At 38.7% G+C, this 19,931-nt stretch overlaps 1 protein-coding gene across 8 annotated transcripts in view; it reads left to right on the top strand.

Annotated features, from left to right (window-relative positions):
• diaph2 (diaphanous-related formin 2) overlaps positions 1-19,931 on the top strand; it is a 647,336-nt gene that overhangs the window by 593,503 nt on the left and 33,902 nt on the right. The window lies entirely within an intron of this gene.

Genomic DNA, 19,931 nt, shown 5'->3' with positions numbered 1-19,931 from the left:
GCACCCCAAAGGTCACCTAACTTAATTTCAATTAAGCCTAAGGGATGGTCAGGTAACTATCTCAAGTGAAAAAGGCTGCAGAGAAAATAGATTAGCTTGTTAAGATCTTGTGTTTATAGGGCTTAAGATAAGGCTAATCAGTGGCTATTTCACCTCAGTATTGATTGAAGCGTTTGGGATAGAGATGTCTAACTATATAATCATCGAACCGAATTTCACGCAATGCAACAAACCCCTCTGTGCATTTCTTGTTATTTACAGCAGGAGAAAAATGCAAGGCTTCAGTACTTGCAGCACTCCCCATCAATCACAGTGAATTGTACACCAGCGAATCCCATCAATTACTGCTTCCTGTTGACATATGCAGCAATAATTCCTGATCAGCCAACAATTCCGCAGAATAACAGCTTTGCCAAGAACAAACAGCCCAGTGTTGTAAATGTGTACATCAAAGTTCCGCACTAAATCCCATTCACTTCATCTCAATCCCCCACGTTTCAACACAGTATGTGTCAAAAGAACTTCCCACTCAAAACGCCTGAAAATGAGTCACAAATTGCTCGATAATGATTTTTCCCTCTCTGGGAGAACAACAGAGTCTCTATTCTGGCTGTTGCTCCGCTGGAAGCCCCGTTGATAGCTGTGCAGAAGCTGCGGCTGCAGCACAAGAGGTGGCACTGTGGTGGGTATTGCGTGGGTGTACAATTAAAGTTCCAGCATTTTGGCAGTGCGAAAAGTTAGTGGCATATTTGCCGCACAATATGAACATCCCTGTTCGAACCTCAGTTGGAACATATTTAGAGCTGTCCCGACTAGTCGACATAGTCGACGTCATCGATGACGTAAATCCGTCGACGAGCACAACATCCCGTCGACGGTTAATGAAGGGTTAAAAAAAAATATGCGCGGAAAGTTCAGAATGTCGGATGCTCTGTATGCAAGCGGGGAAAGCGGCACAAAGCCAAAAAAGCGCACCAGAGTGTCCAAAACATTGACTTATTTCAAAGAAATAAAGGTGGGTACACTCTTGTGTCCTGTCTCTTCACTGCCAAGCTTGGCTGCACGTCGGCCGTGAATAAACACCTCAAGCGCCGTCACCGTTTGTAAAAAAAAATTTTCTTTCATTTTTTGTACACCAGAGGGTGTTGTCGCTTTACTAAATAATAATGTTTCATTGACAATGGGCCTATAAGTGCTATTAGTATTGCCAACTGAAAGGTTTATTTCATGTTATGGTTTATTTTATGGTATAGAAAATTATATAACGTTAAAAGGTCATAAATATATACAGTATATACAGTGATTGCACTCAAGGAAGAGATTGTCAATGATAAGGTAATAAATTAAGGTAAAGGAAATTCATATAGGCAATTCATTGATATATAAATAAGGTTTAAAACGAAAAAGGTGAAAAGTTTTCGTTAATTTCTAATTGTGTTGTTTTATTTGTGTGCACCGTAGCTCTTACAGTGTGATTACATCAAGGATGGAATAAAAGTTGTAAACCATCAGTTTAAGAGACCATCTTTTCAATCGGGATGCTACACTAGTTAATTCTATCAGCATTTGAAGTCATTTTTTATTTGTGATTTATTATTGTTATTTACGTGTTTATTTGTACTTTAGTAAATAATTTAAGTGTTCCAATATGTTTTTTGTGAATTGATAAGCGTCAACAAAAATTTCATTGCTAAATTAGTAAACAAAAACAAAAAATATTTTTTTAAATTATTAGATTAGTCGACTAATCGTAAAAATAGTCGGCTGACTAATCGGGAGAAAATTAGTCGTTTGGGACAGCCCTAAACATATTGTTTCTCTATGGCAGGGTTCACTAAATCTGGACCTCGGTGCCACTTTTACTGTCGTGTTTTCCACGTCTCTCTCCCCTAACACACCTGAATCAAATGATTGTCATCAGTAACCTCTCCAGAAGCCTGATAATGATCCTGATTATTTTGATCCAGGTGTGTTAGAGGAGGGAGACATGGAAAACACGACAGGAAAAGTGGCACCGAGGTCCGGATTTAGTGAACCCTGCCCTATGGGGTTTACATGTTCCTCCACAGGGGATTTCAAAATACAATACAAAATACAATGCCTGTATCTGAATTAAAAATACGTATAAAGTATTTTAATTTTGCATTCCTAAATACATCAAAATGTAGGCTTCCAAACCCAGTTAGTATCAATGAGTATCTCTCCCCAGTTATCCACATTAGACAGCCGGGAGGAGGGAAAACTGTCTGGACGCTGGCCCCAGGGATGGGCGTCAAGATGAATTGCTATTTATTTTTTATGATATGTGGTTGAGATGGTAACACAACTAACAATGGCTGCAACTAATGATTATTTTTATCATTGATTAATCGGACGATTAATTAAACAATTGATCGATCAATCAGATAAATGTCACTTTTTTCAGGTATCTTCACAATATAACTTGAAGTTGTTTTAAGCATGTTGTAAGTAATGATGAAGACAAAATGGATGACTATTTCCTTTAAAAATATAAATATATATTTTTTATTACAGCTTCCTGATTTAACTGTAGTCTACAACTGAAATGTTTTAAGTACATAAAACTTGTTAAAAATTTTAATCAAGGTTCAGAGTATAAAACATATTAAAAATTCTCTGTACACAAATCAGAGCAAAGTCCTGTTCATGCAAATAGAAAAAAGTTCTGCTGATTGACCTTTTCTTTCTTGTGAGCAAAGTGCTGATGCAAATTGTGTTAATGTCTCATTTATTTACAAACTAAACCACAAAATGTAATAAGGAAGAGGCAGACTGCAATGAATCAATTTTCTTTATCAAAGTTGTTCTTAAATACAATCCATATCCAATTTCAAAGTACACTCTTGTATGACAATTTACAGTTTGAATGGGAGTTTGTGTTAAAAGGCGACTTTAAGCTGTTATATGAATCAGTTTATGTGTATGGTTTCTTTATCAAACGAAATGAGACGACTTTACTATCTACCAATAACTCAAGTCCTAATATGCTTCTCCAAAACACAATACAAACAGACACTTAAAACACAGATTAGAATAATTGCTAACTAGCTCAGCACTCTGTGTTAAGTAGTAACATCTCATCAACAAAGAATACAAACAATACAACTGGCTTCATTTTTCTCACCTCTGACAGAGATACTCTGGATCTAGCAACACACACGACCCAAGACAATATAATTCTGGTGTAAATATTATTGATTCAACAACTAAACCTGAGTGTAGCAGTGAACTCTCTCTCTCTCTCTCTTGCTATAATCACTGGTACGCGTGCCCAGCCTTACATTACGCACAAACAAGGATCCAAATGGGACTGCTCATAGCTGCCGGCAAAAATCGATTATCAAATTAGTTGGTAACTAATTTATAAATCGATTTAATCGATTAGTCTTTGCAGCCTTAGTCACACTGCTACCTTAGAACAAGGCGATCCAGGTTTAGCTCTAAGTCACATAGTCAATTGTAAAATGTAAGTGTGTAAATGATATGAAGTTCCCCACTCACTGGTGGTGAATTAATAAGACACTGACTGAAGTAATCCCAATTTTTACCTACAGAATGTGTTGATAGACAGTGAAACAGTCATGAGGAAATAATGTTGTTGTTTACTGACCAGAAATGTGTGGGCATTTTGGCTAAGAATATTACGCTGGTGGAGCTTCACAGCAGAGATTGTGTGAGAACTTAATTTTGTAGTCAACCTTGTCGAGTTATTCATTTTTTCCCCCTTGCACCGAAGTTTATTTTCATTTTTCTTACTGGCTTATATTTGCACAAACCCTCAAAATACAATAACTGGGTTCATGTGTGAAATAGACATGTGCCGATTACCGGTTTCAAGGTATACCGTGATATGAAAGTCAACCGGGAAAAAAAAACATTTCCGTCATACCGTCCCTAAAGTATTTGCTAATTTTTGTCCCAAAAATGCAGGGAGAAATCCCTCACTTGCAGCTGTAAGGCTCAACCCTCCCCCTCCGGTTGTTGCTCAGTGTCAGTGTTATAGCTGTGCTACACGATGGCTGGAGGAGGTGAAACTCCTAAACCTTTTCCACCCACCAAAGAAAACTAAATTGCTGGTATGGGAATACTTCAGCTAAGGAAAAGTGACAGACTGCCGCGGTTTAGGGGAGGAGGGCCAACCGACATGTAAAACATGTTTACCTCGGATATGATTTCGCATTTTCGTATACAAAATTAAAGGTTAGTAAACACTGTCATGAACCTTGCGAGCTGCGAGAGTTAACTCCAGCATGTCTGGTGTGTCTAGCGGTGGTAAAACATGGTTTTTTTTTCTCTGTCAACTGTCTGAGTTGAGAAAGAGAGTGTGTGTATAATATAAACATGATATGAGTCATACACACGAGCTTTTTATGGAAAATAATTCCATTATTTTTGTTGTGATGGTAATAATGTAACACATTTTAGAGTTGTAATTGCAATACAGTGATACCGTGAGACCGTGATATTTTGGCTTAAGGTTATCATACCGTCAGAATCTCATACCGGCACATGCCTAGTGTGAAGTTTCTGTCTGTTTTAGTCATAGTTTTGGTACTCTACATGAAAACTTCAATGAACCTTTTATAAGTCAATATTCACCAAATTACTTTTTTCCCCTCCATTATTATTTCTTTTTTGGCCTATTAATACTGATATATGTTGAAAAATTTTTACAGTTTTTTACAGTCTGAAGTCCATAATCCATCATTTGAGTTTGAGTTCCATGAATTCACTGTACGCTATCCAGTGTACAGTATGTTGTCCTTTAGCTGTCAGTCCTTTTACATGCCAGAGAGTTAGTTTCCCAGGTTTGTGTGGGGTGGGGTGTGTGCATGTGTTTTTGTGCCAATATGTCTGTGCTATGTTGTGTGTATGGTGGGGGTGATGTGGCATGGAGGTCACTTGTGTCAGATCTAATGTCTTGGTCCATGCTGTGATGTGAAGGGCACTGTCAAGAGACAACCACAAGGCAGTGCAGGTACATCTGCCCTCAGTGCTCTTTTCCCTCTATGGCACATATACACACATGCGTACAACCACACACGAACATGTCCAGGCTTTCCATACACACAGTTATGGGAAAGTCCCCGCAGGGAAAAAGCCCAAGGGTTGGGGAGTCATTTCCAAACAAATAATATTGCCTACTTGTTGACTGTGTGCTGTTGAGTCATTGAGTGGGCCAGATGTGCAGCATATTCACTCACTCGATATGGAAGAAATGTGCTCGCCTTGTGCACACACATGCAACAGTTGGCAGTCCACCTATTGTATATTTTAATAATATTATCTTACTAAATCATGATGAAGAAAGTTGTGGGAAAATGTGTACCTGTACATGAAATTTGTGAGCCAAACTTCATGGATCTTGCTTTTTTTAGCGTTCATGTCATCCTTGTTCGAAAATACCTAACTACTAAATGATAAGATAAAGCTCCTCATGCTTTTACCCTGTAAGTTTTACCCAGCAGCAAAGATAAAAGTATAAAGTGCAAGATAGTAAAGAATTGCTAGAGAAAAAAATTATTTAAAAAAAAAAAATGACATATAAAAATGGAATTAATACAATACGCTATTACTTAAGAAATATAATAAAAGAAATAATAGAAATAATACACGCCAGGCAGACAATAGTAGGAGAACACAGTTACAAATAGCAGCATTTTGCACATAATTGAAAAATTACAATTTTGAATGAAAATTGGTTTCTCATATACTGTATGTATGCTTTGTTACATGCAGTAGTCTAATGCATGTGTAAAACCTCTTTTGTTTTATTGTGTGTTATAGGTATAACTGTGCTAAAAGTAGTTTTGTTTGTATTTTGCTGGTTTTAGGAGAAATGACCTCTCCCCTAAAAAAAAAAAAAAAAAAAAAAAATTCTAGCCTCGTTCACTCCTGGTTGTAGCTAAAATGGATGTTCACTCCTGGTTGTACCTAAAATGGATCGGCAATTGTAATATTATCACATCTAGATTAGGAATAGAATGTCGCTGAAGTCCAAAGTGACTCAAGGCAGGTGAGCAAATACCTATGGCAATATAGTGTTCCAGCAACATCTCAATATACAAAAATTAATATATTACCTGAATTTATATATTACATGAATGAACTACTCGAACAAACAAAAGCAAACCACAATACATTTGCCACATAGCACTGTATTTTAGGAATATAATTCATTCGTCCAATCATTGTAAAAAGGAAAGGGAATGTTGTTTTCATATAATTCAGTTTGTACATATGTCTGTACATGTTTACGCCAAAAATATCTAAGTTCTGCGCTCATTAGACTATTATGTTCATATTCTATCCTGACAAATGTCCATGGCATGCAAATTTTTGATTTATATCCTGTGACTTTTCGCAGCCAACGGGAAATTTAGTTATTCTTATATTAGTGACACATGTGTCTGTCTCAGCGTGTGACCCTCTGACTCCCATGGCAACTGCTTACAAATCTATTTCTCGTTCATGTATTTTTTGCTCCCTTTCCATATTTTTTCAGTCCCCCTGCTGTCACTTCTCCAAGTGTACACTGTGTCCACACGTGAGGAGAGACACTGTGAAACTTTAATGCTAATTGATCCCGGTGCAGTATTGTGGACACAGGTGTGTTGCCCCGGGGTCTGGCTCTGCCATGGACACCAAGGGATTGTGGGTAACAGAGGGCTTCATAGGGCCATGGTAGAAAACGCCACTGGGCAGGACACTAGTGACCCACTTCTTTCCAATCAGCTCACGTTTTTCAGTGCATAGTTGTTGGCTTGCGTTTGCACCAGTCTGAGGGCAAAATAAATTGAATAGGACTTTGCAGCCAAATAGCACCCTGAGGTAATAAACCTTCAATTTCTTAATTTCTGAAGCTTTATTTCAATCGATATACAGCCCCGATTCCAGTGAAGTTGGGACTTTGTGTTTAACACAGTGATTTGCAAACATGTTAAACCTATATTTAATTGAAAACACTACAGATAGATGATATTTAATGGTCAAACTGCAAAAAAAGATTGTTTTTAGAAAATATTTATGAACTTGAAATGGAATTCAAGTCATGAAATTTTTATGGCTACAACACGGCCCAAATGAGCTTGAACAGGGTCATGTCTACCACAGTGTTCAAATACCTTTTCTTTAAAAAAGATTCAACAAATGATTGGTAATTGTGGACTAGAGGGAATTATTTCCCTTTCTTGCTTGATATACAGCTTCAGAATGTGGTTAGACATTGTCTTGCTTAACCCTTTCACACCGAACGTGTCGGCAGCGACGCGTTTACGCATATCGTCTTTGAAGCTTCGTCACGCTGTAATTACATCACCCACGTGCTGCTGGTTGGTCTCGTTTGAAAGTGCGGAAGTTGATGTCCACACCAGTTTTTATTTGAAGTCAATCAGCCAAGAAAAACGGGAGATAACGTCATTTGAGTTTTATAGTTTTATTGCACTTATAAATATGCATTAAAACGCTGCACGGACCTTGTATCCATCTCCATATTTCCATCATTTCTTGTCCTTTTTCGAAACCGAAAGCAGCACAAGAGACTACTTATCCCAAGTGTCGTTGTGATGTCAGGAAGGACGAACCGAATGTGATCATTTTTAATAAATTTCCGAGCGAGGCGCCAACTGTTGAAAGGGAGGCATGCGAAGCAAGCAACGGTGTTGTGCCGAAAAATGCACAACAGCGGTTTGTTTGAGCGAGCGAATTTGAAACGTGCAGAATGAATCTAAAACTACATTTCGCACAAGCTAATGCATTATTTCATTAACTCAAGGAAGAAGATGAGTCGTATTTGTCGTTGTTTTCCTCTGATGAATCGGCGTCTCAGCGAGTAGAAGTGACAGTAGAGCGCAAACGGCGAAAGAGTAGGCTGTGTGACGTTGTGTGTGACGCAGCTCCGTCCGTGATCTGTTCAAGAAGAAGCTTTATTGAGTGCGCAAAAAAAAAAAAAACTTTATTGGGTCGCATGCCTGAAAAATTTGAATTCAACTACTTGTCAATATTTTTGAAAATACTTTTTTTCAATGTTATATATATTTTTCTTCACTATAATCTTTTCAATTTTTATGTAGATGTGCGTTTGAGAAGCTTGATTGCATGTACGTATATACTTTTGATAAGGTGATGGGTACAACACCTAACTTCACAAAGAGATATCTTCCAAACCCTTTTTGTGTTAGATGATATATATAAAAATTTTTCTCACTATTTTGCACACTATATAACCTGTTTTGACCATAGTTATGTGTAAAGGCCAAAAACGCCTATGACCATACCTGCTGGTTGCGGTGAATTGTCAAACATAAAACTATTCAATCTTATTTTTTTCTATTGAATGTTTATCCTAACAAGTTGAATAAATATTATCAAGCTTCAAAACGGTTGGTCGAGCATGTTTTGTTGTCAATGGGACGTCAACATTACAAATTTTGAAAAAAGATTTTGGGATTTTTTTGTCTTTTTAGGTCCAAAATGTGGATTATAATTGGTCAGTGAAGAAAACAACAGTTTAGACGTGAAGTTCAAGGTGTTCTGAAAAAAGGGACCCAATTTGGCCATTGTAAACAATTTTTTCTTTGAAATATAAAGGCAACATCAAATGCATGCAAATTCGGCCAAAATAGGCTTAGGTGTTAAAGGGTTAAATAAACAGGGGTATTCAAGAAAAAGATGTTGCTTGGATGAAACTTAATCATTAAGGTCCATCCAAGCCGCTTGGGGTGCTAGAGCACATCCTAGCGGACTACTGGCAGTAGGCGGGGTACACCCTGAATTGGCCAATGCCAGCCAGTCGCAGGGAACAAGCAGACGAACAACCATTCACACACACTCTCATACCTAAGGACAATTCGGAGGTACGGAGAAAACATCCAAACACTACAAAGGAAGTCAGGGGCACGGAATTGAACCCCTTGATCTCGGAACTGGGAGGATACATGGTCCTGAATGGAGCTTATGTTTCTCTAAAACCTCTATGTACCTTTCAACAATAATGGTGCCTTACAGATACGCAAATTACCTATGCCATTAGCACGAACACAGGCCTTATACTATGGGGCCGTTTACATGGTGACTCTCTGAGAATACGAAAAATTTCAAATTTGCATTTGCGTCTCCATTCGAGAATACGAAAAATTTCAAATTTGCATTTGCGTCTCCATTTGAACAATGTCGCAATTCCGCATGAAAACGATGTAGTATTCACGCCAGGTCCTAGGGGCAGTGCAGATTTACAGGGCGACAGAGAATGATGCACTTTGACCCCACCAAGCTCCCTCAGCCCGGAAAAAAATATGCCCGCCCACTCGAAGCAATGGCATTTTTCTTTTGTTTAAAAAGGCACAAAAAATGAAATATTCAACATATTTAATTCAAAAATATTATTAAAATAGTAAATTAAAGCCGATATTCCGCCATATTTGCTGTTTTAAATGTTTAGTAGCGCCGCTGCACACGCCCAATGTGACGTGTATGAGTGCTGACGTTAACGGCGCGGTCTCGCGCCGCGGGAGCCTTTGATATGCATGCCAAGGAAGCACCCCCTCAATCTGCCGCAATTGGATTCTTCCACTTTGGAGGCAGGATTCAGAATTTTCGTCTTCGCCTTCCGTCTTCGCCGACACCATATGCACGCGAGGTGAGTCCGCTACTCAGTCATTGCGTCTTTGTGTCGCAGAGTCGCCATGTAAACTGCTCCTATGGCTTTTGAATGGCATACCGCAAGCAACACGTCACTTCTGCTTATTAATATTCATGACGTTAGCTACTGTTGCTAGGGGAGGACACGCCGCCGTTTGTCCCCAATAGGAAATGAATGAAAATCGTGGACGAAGGAGATGTTTACAAAGCGAAACCTACCAATTCTCTCCAAAAATAATGTCCCTGGTGCCAAATTCACTTGCAAAGATGTGGAAGTGCATAAAAATGTTCAGTTAAAGAGATGGCTTGAGTGTCGAGGGCTGAAAAAGCCAAAAAAAACAAGCCGACCTTAGCATAGCCTTAGCTTTTTTATGGACGCCTTTTTCTTACGTGACTGACAATGACATTCTCCTGTTTGAACAAGCTATCCTTTACCATTAGCCCTGTCTTTCCTATATATTATATCCTCTGGTTGTCCTACCTCTCTGACTGTTCTTGGGGGTAATGTATATTATGTGTAGCGATCGCAAATGCTACTCAGTGACAGCCAACGAACACTTTTAATTTTTTCATTGATAACAAATCTTAATTATATGATTTATTTACACTTCCCCCTTACTAAAGTTTTTTTTTTTTTTTTTTTTTTTTTTTTTTAACAACAGAAAAGGTAACAGTGGCACTCAGATACCATTTTAATTCTTTACAGGTCATTCATTGTGAGACAGAAGCAGCACGGCACAACGTCACGCTAAAAAATAAGTTAAAAATATCCAAATTGCTTACCTGTCCTCCGATAGACCATGCCAACCCATCAAAATGTTTACTGCATATGAAATGCGAATGGATACACCGAGCTGGCGTTAAAAGTCCGCGCAAGTTGATTCATTCTTTACATTTTTTCCTCTGAGGTTTTTTTTGGGGGGGGGGGACATATGAAGAAAACATCCTTCATATGTCGTAATGTCTAGAGTCGTTTCTACAAGTTCCAAAAAAGCAATGTGTGATCGGCATGTTCATTTTTGAAAGATTACCGGAGAAAAGTAGCAGAATTAACATGGTTTCTATGCGAGGGCGGGTCTATACTGTCCCACTTCTGCTTTACTTCCGCTTTACAATGCGACGTCACGGTTCTAAAAATAGCATGCGTGCGGTAGCCATTGAGTGCTGCTCACAACTTGGGTTGTTTCTTTCTTCTTTAGTCCGGATGAAATGCCATATCAATTTTCCATTAAGAACTTCGAACTGTGATTCATCTGACCACAGAACAGTATTCCACTTGGCCACACTCTGTTTTTAAATGACCCTGGCCCAGAGAAAATGCATGTGCTTCTTCTTTGTACTATAGTTTCATCCAGCAACGATGAATGGCAATTTGTTTTGTTTTTATTTAAGTTTCTTGACGTTTTGTTGAGTCCATTCTGTGATTTCCTTTACAGTAGCATTTCTGTTTGTGGTGAAGTGATTTTTAAGGCCTCGAAGATCTCTGGTGTCCAGTATGGTTTTTAGACATTTCCAGTTAAATGCTGTGATCTCTCCAAAATTTCTGAATCTTTTGATGATATTATGGACCGTAGATGAGGAAAATCTAAAATTCCTTACAATTGTACATTGAGGAACATTGTCATTCCACTGTTTTCTCACACACTTGTTACAAAGAGGCGGACCCTGCTCCATATTTGATTGTGAGAGACTGAGCAATTCAAGAAGCTCATTTTATACTCCCAGCCTGTTCACATGTGGGATGTTGGTAATGAGCAGTCCCCCATTTAATTTCTAAATGACTTCTAAATTAATGATTATTTGCAAGACACAATACAATTGATCAGTTTTAACATTAAACATCATGTCGTGTATGGAGTTAAGTATTGGTTGAATATGATTTAAGAATCATTGCATTCTATGTTGATTTATGTTTAACACAATGTCCCAACTTTTTTGGAATTGGGGATGTACAAGCTAAAGCAAACATGAATATTTAATGATGCTCTGGTCTATATCAAAGTTGAAAATGCTTAACCTTGATGGTTGAGAGTTAGGGGATGAAATTTAGAACTTTTAAAATACTTAATGCCGGTTTTCTTCCCTATTTGCTCTTGCCGTTTTACTCGGGTTAATTCTTCAAGTGTCTGAAATTCTTAGACCACGGGCATACAGTCGTTATGTGCAAAGCTATGTTCCCAAAACCTCAACAACTAAAAATAAAGGTAAATTATTTGCTGTGTTTTCAGGGCCCTTCTAAAATGCCTCATTTTTTGAATCTCATTCATGCTGGAATAATTGATGTCACAACCAATCCTGTAATTAGTTTGGCTTTGAAGTCATGAGTGAATGATTAACATCCCATCGAACCAATTCTGTGATTAGTTTGGTGATACCAGAGCAACTTGGCAAAGCCTGCCATCCCCGACTGGCTCCTGAGCATAGCAGTCTTGAATAAAATTAATTCATCTCTCATGTAGAAGCACTGCCGTGGGAGCTACGTCTAAAGGCGGAAACACACCATAGTATTTTTGGTTACGTGACTCAAAACCTATTGGAGACACTGCTGAAGCCGACAGCTTGAGCACCATTTGGTTGGTTTGGCAATTATCCTTGACCCCCGAAGAAAAAGAGAAGATTCAACCAATAAAACCAAAACAACTGTGGCAAAAGTTCAACAGTTCAAACTTCTTGTGGCAGAGGTGGTGTCTGGCGTATAATTGTCTACAAGGACATCACCATCTTTGTCACATGAGTGGCACGACCAAACACTGCTACGATACAGTACGTGCTAACTACACATGATAAGGAAATGTCACGCATTGTGAACTTATGACAGAAACTATGGCAAATGTTCATATTGTTCTTGGCTCGTCAGATGAAAACTGGCATTCATCTCATTTTTTTTAGGCTTCCAGCACGCGTTTTTAGCACGTCATCGTCATGAAGAAATTGTTCTTTGACGAAATATTTTCGTTATCGTCAACGTCGACGAAAACAACACTGGTGACCACAAAATCTTGAAGAAACATTTTAACTGAATTAACCCCTCAAGTGTAAACTATGTTATTTAAAAAGTTGGTATTGAGTATTAGTGTTGAAAATGCAGTAAATAGACTTTAGCAGGTCCAAGTAGTCCTGAATTATGTCATCTATGTAATATTTTTTGTAAAATTTGATAGTTATTAGCGTTTCAGTTGTCAGACAAGGCAAATTTAAATCTCTCAAGCTGCTGTGTAAAGCTCAGTGTTCCCTAAATTTTATTGTGTGTATGTGAGTGTGCTATAGGAGATTGCATGTTTTTATTCAGCTGCAGGTGTACGGATTGTGTTAGATCATTTTGGCTATCCTCTGTGGTATTAGTTGATGGTGTTTGTGCCATGTAAATCTCTTCCAAAAAAAAAAAAAAAAAAAGCCAACAATGGCGGTATGTGCACAGACGCCTGAGCATCTGGCACCAGCTCTGTCTCCATGTTCAAACTACTGTGGACAACCTGGCTAGCTGTTGTAGAGGTTTGTGTGTATGTGAAAATGATAAAAAGACATCAGAAAAATGATGCCATAATATTGCATGTGCACAATTTTTTCACAGTCGTTATGGACAGGTTTGGAAATTTAGGGCACTTTCACACCAGCACTGTTTGGTCCATTTTAAAAGGACCAGAATTCTTGTTCTCAGATAGTCCGCTTCGTTTTGTAAATGTGAACGCGCATCCAGACTCTTAGTTCACACCAAACAACCGAACTCTGGTCTGCTCAAAATCATGGGTCTCGGTCCGCTTTAAGCGCAGCCTGCTTCACTTGTGAATGCAACCGGAGCAGAGTGTGCTTTTGCTACTTTATGTACAGCCTCACAGCATCAAGGTGTGATGCTCTAGGCTGTGACGGTACACGCATGGCATCTTTGGAAGCGGAAGTACAGAGAGGACAATATTCAAAATCAACAATGGCAAGATGACAAGCGATTAGTAATGGCCAAATGTATTTATGCTGCGCTAAACAGTTGCATTTGATACACATACTCGGGTTCTAATGTGGCGATTGTTTGTTGCATGATATTGCTGAACGTACTGTGTGAGAGTGACTGGCCGAGACTGGCTTAGCCTCTTGGGGCGGCCGTTGTGTGAGTCTTGTTCTCCTGGAAGTGGCGACAATTTGACAATCCAAAAAGTCACGAAAGTGAGAGCAAATGCTCGTCTGTGTGACTTGGGATACCACGCGGTTTCCTTTTGTGGTTTAATTTCCCCCTATGTATTTTTTATGTAATCCAGTTCGCTCTGCATTGAATCGGGAGGGAGCGACCCTGCCGCTGGCCGATCGGCGACTTTCAATGCTATGCTACATTACGTTATTTCTTTTTTAATTGGAACTGACAAGCATACAAACGTCTGCATCACAAAACAGTCAGTTGACAAAAAATTAACGCATGCAGATGCATGGTTATATTATCATTGCAAAATACATGACAGTAATAAAAAAATTTTTTTTTTAAATAATTACAGTTTGACATGTAAAAATAATGCTATGCTACATTACGCGCAGCATCACAGCACCACGCTGAGATGCTCCCTCCTCTCCAAGAAGGGAGGTATTTCCTCTTCTATTGGTCCAATCACTGAGTGCACCTTTCGTCCACGTGATGCTACTCGAAAAGTTCAGAAGGTGCAGTGTGAATGTGGAACTTTTTCAACAACTCATTTGCAAGTGTAGCTGCCAGGTAGTTCTCCAATCGGACCCTGGTGCTCTTTGTCTTATGTGAAATCTCCCTTAATCTCACCCAAACAGTCCAAAGAATATGCACAACACGCCCCATTACATTTTCCAGGGAATTTTCATTTCTGAATGCATCTCTTCATATTGGAACAAATATACCCTTCTTCACAACTCTGACATAGCTACGTGTAAATACAGTGCCTTGCAAAAGTATTTGGCCCCCTTGAACCTTGCGACCTTTCGCCACATTTCAGGCTTCAAACATAAAGATATAAAATTTTAATTTTTTGTAAAGAATCAACAACAAGTGGGAAACAATCGTGAAGTGGAACAAAATTTATTGGATAATTTAAACTTTTTTAACAAATAAAAAACTGAAAAGTGGGGCGTGCAATATTATTCGGCCCCCTTGCGTTAATACTTTGTAGCGCCACCTTTTGCTCCAATTACAGCTGCAAGTCGCTTGGGGTATGTTTCTATCGGTTTTGCACATCGAGAGACTGACATTCTTGCCCATTCTTCCTTGCAAAACAGCTCGAGCTCAGTGAGGTTGGATGGAGAGTGTTTGTGAACAGCAGTCTTCAGCTCTTTCCACAGATTCTCGATTGGATTCAGGTCTGGACTTTGACTTGGCCATTCTAACACCTGGATACGTTTATTTTTGAACCATTCCATTGTAGATTTGGCTTTATGTTTTGGATCATTGTCCTGTTGGAAGATAAATCTCCGTCCCAGTCTCAGGTCTTGTGCAGATACCATCAGGTTTTCTTCCAGAATGTTCCTTTATTTGGCTGCATCCATCTTCCCGTCAATTTTAACCATCTTCCCTGTCCCTGCTGAAGAAAAGCAGGCCCAAACCATGATGCTGCCACCACCATGTTTGACAGTGGGGATGGTGTGTTCAGGGTGATGAGCTGTGTTGCTTTTACGCCAAACATATCGTTTTGCATTGTGGCCAAAAAGTTCAATTTTGGTTTCATCTGACCAGAGCACCTTCTTCCACATGTTTGGTGTGTCTCCCAGGTGGCTTGTGGCAAACTTTAAACGAGACTTTTTATGGATATCTTTGAGAAATGGCTTTCTTCTTGCCACTCTTCCATAAAGGCCAGATTTGTGCAGTGTACGACTGATTGTTGTCCTATGGACAGACTCTCCCACCTCAGGTGTAGATCTCTGCAGTTCATCCAGAGTGATCATGGGCCTCTTGGCTGCATCTCTGATCAGTTTTCTCCTTGTTTGAGAAGAAAGTATGGAAGGACGGCCGGGTCTTGGTAGATTTGCAGTGGTCTGATGCTCCTTCCATTTCAATATGATGGCTTGCACAGTGCTCCTTGAGATGTTTAAAGCTTGGGAAATCTTTTTGTATCCAATTCCGGCTTTAAACTTCTCCACAACAGTATCTCGGACCTGCCGGGTGTGTTCCTTGGCTTTCATAATGCTCTCTGCACTTTAATCAGAACCCTGAGACTATCACAGAGCAGGTTCATTTATACGGAGACTTGATTACACACAGGGGGATTCTATTTATCATCATCGGTCATTTAGGACAACATTGGATCATTCAGAGATCCTCACTGAACTTCTGGAGTGAGTTTGCTGCACTGAAAGTAAAGGGGCCGAATAATATTGCACGCATCACTTTTCAGTTTTTTATTTGTTAAAAAAGTTTAAATTATCCAATAAATGTTGTTCCACTTCACGATTGTGTCCCACTTGTTGTTGATTCTTGACAAAAAAATTAAATTTCATATCTTTATGTTTGAAGCCTGAAATGTGGCGAAAGGTTGCAAGATTCAAGGGGGCCGAATACTTTTGCAAGGCACTGTAAGTGTCAATACATTTATAATAATTGTATTTTTCTAGGTGGGGATAGGGCAAAAAATACTTGCTGTACGTTTGATGAGTATTTTAAAGCTACTGTATCAGGCTTATGATACCTACAAATATCGGTACGTCCTTTCCACATTCTCCAGCTTCATAAATCACAAAGGAGATGATGATATGTGGAGCTGTGTGGATGTATGGCTCCTATCACAGACAGCTCCATTCACTTTGTCCATTCTTGCTGCTCAAAGATAGTGGGGAAAATATGAACGATATCGATGGATGATGTTTAACTTTGACGAGCTCTCCTCAAACTCCATTCCCTATTAAAGTGTGATGAATGACCTCACTTAGGGAGTCTGCGTACAGCACTTAATTCGCAATTTATTTATTTATATGTGTTGGAATTATGTTGTTTGCTTGTTTTATTGAAAGGCTTGTAGGCAGAGTAGCTGTGGTGGATTGCCTAGCATGTGAGTGTCATGTCTCTGGAGGGCATCCCTTCTTAAAAAAAAAAAAAAAAAAACATCTTCCTTGATGAATAAGTTAAGGCCACAGATTAATTTTTCATTCCAACAGAATCCATTGTCGCTTCAGATGTCTGATCTGTGGCGTGGTGTTGTCAAGCTGCAGGCATTTAAAAGAAACATACAACCTTAACCCGATAAAGCTTACAAACACAAATAAAGCATACTTTATTTTTAATAGATTTTACTACTTTACTACTGATTAGAATCTAAGAGACTTTTGCATCTATTTTCTTCATCTTGTCTGTTTTAGATGCAAACTATATTAAATACTAATGTAAATCTATAAGTCATATATATAGATTGTATGTCACACCAAAGTATAAGTCGCATTTATTTATTTATTTATTTTTTTTTTTTTGTTTTTGTTTGTTTTTTTGGAGACCAAGGACAAACATTAAACATTAACGTAATAATAAAATGAGGAACAACAGGTGCCAACAATACTGTGAAGTTATTCAGATAGCTATTGCCTAAACAACACTACATAACCTGCGTACAAAGCTCTTGATCTCACTCCAAATCACTTCAGTATCACTTCTGAACAACTCCAACTCTGGAAGTGGAAGGGACGCCGAGAGTGCCCTTTTCGCAGATGTCAGCATAAAAAAAATGCAGCTGTTTACTAATTGCCAGCCAAACTTAAAAAAAAAAAAAAATGTGTGACTTATTATCCGGGAAAATACGCTATTAGTATTAGCCTATCAAAACTAACTGTAATCATTTTTAATCTTTGGCAGGTAAGGCAGATTGTTGTTGTAAATTTATGCTCCATTGAAGAAGCAGGAACTCATGAGATTAAAAATACAATGACAACTTTTGATTGGAAATTGGATCCACTTTCACTATCAACATAGAAATGTTCTCTTTGAAACAGTCAATGTTTTTTTAACCATTGAGAAGTTAAACAACAGAAGAACATGCAGACAGTAAGTGAATGTTTAGACTGTCAAGCCATGAATTTGGAGGCTACAGGTGAATTTTTAGCCAGCGTCTTGCAATATTGCTTGAACCCTTGTACACCACAAGTCATGTTGACAGCCGTGCAGGCGATGCACAAGCAAAACATGAAGGTAGCAGAGTGTAGCCCATCACAAGATGGGTGTCGTTTTTTTTATGTACATGTGGGAGCATCTCTAGCCATGAATGATTCATACTAAGAGAAGAGAAAGTAAAAAAGTCTTTCGAGAGGGCCCCATCCTGCATTGCAACCCCCCTGCGAACAGAAGGGAGCGTCCTCGCTCGGCCAAATGGGTCTGATGGTGAGGAACGCGTCTGCTCGCCCACTATGATCCTCACCACCACTCACGCTACACACTGGGAGACATCAAAAAGCAGGATAATAAATAAATAACAAACAACATCATATTTTATTAAGACTAGTATGGCTTCACCCGCAAGGGGTCCAAAAGAATCCTGAGATTGGATGATGGGATCTTCAGTGATCGAAATGCATTGTCACAACAATAAAGACCAGAACACAGACCATTAGCACCTGATGCTAATTTGATGGACTACCTGTCGTTATCAATATTTCATTCAGGAGCATTGGCCAACTCTCTCTTACCTTCTTAAAATGAATATATTGACTTGTATTCATGTCATTTTTATTTATTTTAGGTTCGTTCCCGGGAATGAATCAGTCAAATTCACTTATATCTCAACTGATTTGATTTGGCTATACTTAGCATTAGTGTTACTTATAAAAAGTTGGTAAACAAGCTCACTGTTGCTGTCCAACGAGGAATCTATAAACTGTATAAAGAAACACTTTTATTGTACTTCACTGTAATGAACTAAGTTAATTTGAAGTACTGTATGCTTATGTACTTATGTAATTATTTTTATCCATTTGTTTTATCCATGTTGTGTTACATTTTATTGACATAAATATACAGAGGTGGGTAGTAACGCACAGGGGGGCTAGAATTTCCTGCCGGAACTCCCTGACTCCATTATTATTTTTTTTAATTGGGGGGGCAAAGGTCCTACAACCACCGAAATGCAAAAAAATTAAGGGTTCAACCCCGGGCTCCGGCCTTCATGTATGGAGTTTGCATGTTCTCCCTGTGCCTGCGTGGGTTTTCTCCAGGTGCTCTGGTTTCCCCCCACATCACAAAAACATGCATGCTAGGCTGATCGAACGATCTAAATTGTCCCTAAGTATGACTGTGTGCGTGAATGGTTGTTCGTCTCCTTGTGCCCTGCGATTGGCTGGCAACCGATTCAGGGTGTACCCCGCATATTGCCCATAGTTAGTTGAGATTGGCTCTAGTGCCCCTGTGATCCTCGTGAGGATTAGCGGCTCAGAAAATGAATGAATGAAAGGTTTAACACATACAGTACGTTAGGCTACAGCATTATACTGGAACAAGGCATAAATGAGAAACTGATTTTCATTCAAAATTGTATTGTTTCACTGATTTACAAAATCCCATCTAAAACTAGATCTAATTTTTATTTTTCCCTCATTTCTTCAAATCTAAATGATACATATGATATATGATACATTACAAATCGAAAAGCAAAACCTCGATTTTAACTATTCAATAACATAGGATGCACTTTAAAATGGAAGATAATGAAAACATTGACTTTTTTAAATAGTAGAGATACAGTGGGGAGAACAAGTATTTGATACACTGCCAATGGGTTTTCCCACTGTAACATACATTAACAAAAAAATAAGTACAAATAACATACATTATGCACAGTGAAATGGAATACATTTTGAAGACAAAGCAACACTTTTTTAATTATAAGGAAATAAATAAGTAGCCTTACATAAATGAAGTCCAAAGTGCACACTAACATGGAAGATTAAAATAAAATAAACCTCATCAATTCTTTCCTTTCTCTTAAAGATCTGATCAATTTTCCATTGCATTGCCCCTTTAATCCGACAACCTTGTTTTTTTTCCCTCTATTTGTTATTCCAAAAAACGGAGAGGGCTCTGTCTGCAAACCGCCCTCTCAGGCTCCTCTTCCGCTCATCTCAGTCCCCTGTTTTGCACCCAACTCTCTTGGGGAGATAGAACGTGCATTTGAACCAGTCAGAGATAACTATCCTTGTTCATCACGTATGAGTATGTCAGCCAGTTGAACGGACAGCACAGTCCATGTTTTTTTTTTCTTTTTTTTTTGCTGCCTGCGATGCAACTTGTCAGAGAGACGCTGGAACGAACTACGTCAAAGAAATAAATGAATAATAAATATCGGTGGAAATGG

This window comes from Corythoichthys intestinalis, chromosome 11, assembly GCF_030265065.1.
Source record: "Corythoichthys intestinalis isolate RoL2023-P3 chromosome 11, ASM3026506v1, whole genome shotgun sequence".
In the NCBI taxonomy this organism is placed as follows: domain Eukaryota; kingdom Metazoa; phylum Chordata; class Actinopteri; order Syngnathiformes; family Syngnathidae; genus Corythoichthys; species Corythoichthys intestinalis.
This window is presented reverse-complemented; position numbering and strand designations above follow the sequence as displayed.